The sequence below is a fragment of the Pteropus vampyrus genome, unplaced genomic scaffold (assembly GCF_000151845.1).
Source record: "Pteropus vampyrus isolate Shadow unplaced genomic scaffold, Pvam_2.0 Scaffold7458, whole genome shotgun sequence".
In the NCBI taxonomy this organism is placed as follows: domain Eukaryota; kingdom Metazoa; phylum Chordata; class Mammalia; order Chiroptera; family Pteropodidae; genus Pteropus; species Pteropus vampyrus.
The window spans coordinates 1,643-4,500 of NW_011896239.1; the positions used below are offsets into that span (position 1 = coordinate 1,643).

The 2,858-nt window shown below is 40.7% G+C and overlaps 1 pseudogene; it reads right to left on the reverse strand.

Moving 5' to 3' along the window:
- Positions 1-2,008: 2,008 nt before the first annotated feature.
- LOC111734839 lies at positions 2,009-2,127 on the reverse strand (annotated as a pseudogene).
- Between the last annotated feature and the right edge of the window lie 731 nt (positions 2,128-2,858).

Sequence of the window (2,858 nt, forward strand, 5' to 3'; positions counted from 1 at the left end):
ATTTAACTTAAAACGAATTGCAAGCCCAGCTTTAAAGGGCCATTAATTAGTAATGGCACCAAGGAGCAGGGTGACTAGATGGCTGAAATTGGGAAGAACGGGCCTAAGTTTTGCTTCTTGTCCCATCTGACAACATTTGTCCTTCAAAAGCACATTTAATTACTTACTGAGGTAACTAGGTAGAATTTCAGCACGGCGCCTGGCACACGGAAAGCTCTCAGTGTTTTCTGCCATTTCCCTCTCCTTTCTACTTTCTTTGCTCTCAGCAGTCATTCATACCTCCCATCTCATTATGAAAATAGTGGCTTGAACTACTTCAACTTTTCTAACTCAAAGTTTATCTCTTTGGTATTCCTTTCTTGGTCTGACTCCACTGATAATCTTGCTGCCACCCCCTCCAGGCTCCTCTGAAGTCCCCATTCTGCCAGTAATCTCTTCTTACTGTATACTGTATATCTTCATTTTCTCCCCCTTTCATGCTTCCTTACCTAGGTCGACTCAAGTGCTCTTTCTTAAAATCTAACCAAACTTTCTCTCAACCCTTTTTCTTCTTAAGTTGTTGTCTGTTTTCTCCTACCCATTGTGCCAAGCTTCTTGAAAGAGTCGTTTATACTTTGTCCCTCCAATTCTTCATCTAAAATCCCTCCCTTGCTTATTGCAACCTGGCTTCTGGAGCTATTAAAACTGCTTTCTCAGCGATCAGTAATGACTCCTGTTTACCAAATCAGGCGGCCTCTTCTCATTCTTCTTCTGGCTCTGTGGCAGATGGTGTGCTTATCTACTTTCCTGATAAATACTTCTGATTGCCTTTATTTCTATTTGCCGTTCTTTATCATCTCCCATATCTGAACCTTAAATGCTGGTATTCCCAAATGTTGCTTTTGTTTGCTCTGGATTAGTGCTTCTCAATCTGGATCAATATTAGAATTATCCAGGGAATTCTTTAAAAAGATAAACCCAGGTTAAATCTGATTAAATACATGCCAATTAAATATGATTCCGATCCCACCCAGAAGCCAAATTTAATTGATCTGTAGTTGTACCCCAGCATTTATTATTTAAGTGCTCCTCAGGTGATTCTCAGGTACAGCCAGGACTGAGAACCATAGCTCTTGAACATCTACTTTACCTTCAGTTCTTACATTATTCCTTACACATAGATCTAAATTTCCAACTCTTTGTTGAGCATCTCAGCTTGAATATCGCCCAACACTTCACTTTCTCGGTGGTCAGAATCAAACTCATGCTCCCATTTCTAACAACCTCTTCCTCTATGTTTATATGTTTACTGCTCTCCCATTCTCCCAAACTGGAGACCTAGTAGTCATCTTTAAAAATTTCTTCTGCTTTTGCCCCTATTTACCATGCCCTGGAAATTTTATTGCTGACCAATTTCAAATCTATTCTCCCTATCACTATCCAATGGCCCATTTTAGGACCTTATTGCAATGACTTCTTACCTGGCCTCTCTCTGCCTTTGGTCTTTTCCTTCTTTATTTCATTCTCCACATGCTAGTAGAAAGATCTTTCTGGAACACAGATCTGGTTGTATTCATTCAATAACCATCATTGGGTTACTCTTACTCAAGAATAAAGTCCAAATTCTTTAGTGAGGCCCTCACAATCTGGTCTCAATTTTTAAAACCACTTTCCTCTATCTAGATTCCTGCCCCGTGATGTTTCCCATAGTTCAGTTGTGGTTCCTGAATCATGATGTGTATTCCCTCTTGCCTTTACTGACACTATTCTCTCTGTCTAGGACTGAATTCAACTAAGATGGTTCAAATGAAGAGACAATTTACAGAGATACCGTCAAGGTAAAGGGAAGCCACAAGAGTAGTTGAGACAGCCAGAGAATAGCAGAGTGGAAAGCTCTTACCTTTCCTAGGCCTAAGGGGCCAAGGGCATGAAATAGTGTTACCACAGCTCAGTGAGAGCTGGAGTGATGGCACAGAAGGCCATCAGTAGGAGCTGTAGGTGGAGAGAGCTACAGCCACTTTTTTTTTCCTGCCTACAGCACCTGGTATTCCTAAGTGGTCTCCCATCCAAGTACTAACCAGGCCCAACCCTGCTTAGCTTCCGAGATCAGACAAGATTGGGAATGTTCAAGGTGGCATGGCCGTAGTGCAGCCACTTTTAAACCATAATGCTGAAGCAGAGAGGGGACAGTGAATGCACACCCCCAAATTTCTCTCTTCTTGCCCTCTAATCTCCAGCAGGTTTCTTTGATTGGCCAAACTCAACGAGAAGCCAGACAACCACCAACGATGGTTAGATGAGGCAGATTACAAAGCAAGACAGAGAGAATGAATGGTAGTGTGAGAGAGCGGGAAATTATGTGGAGAATAACCACATAATCCCCATTTATATATAGTAAAATCCCTGGTATCTTTTAGGACACAGTTCAAATGCCACCTTTTATATGAAGTCTCCCTTCATTTTCCTACCTTAAAATCCAGTTATTATTTTATTCCTCTATACTCCTTTAACTGTTGTTATGTCTACATTATTGCAGCCATCAGTCTGACTTATGATACAATTATTTGTGTATCTGCATCCGTCTCCTGCATCATATTTTGTGCTGCTCGAGGAAAGGGCTAGTACTTCATTTGCTGCAGTGTCTTGCAGGTAACAGGCATTCAATAACTGTTGGTTGAATTTAATTGCATTTTCATGTTATCTCCTTCTCAGGCTCTGTCAGGGAGATTCATATATACTTGTAAACTATAGTCGTCACATTTTTTACATTCCCCTTTTTCATAAGAGTTCCTTTTTAGGTCCTACTGCTTTTTCCTTGATTTTCCCCTTCTCACCTACATTTCTTAGGTTAGATACTTTAACTACAGCTCACTAACAAA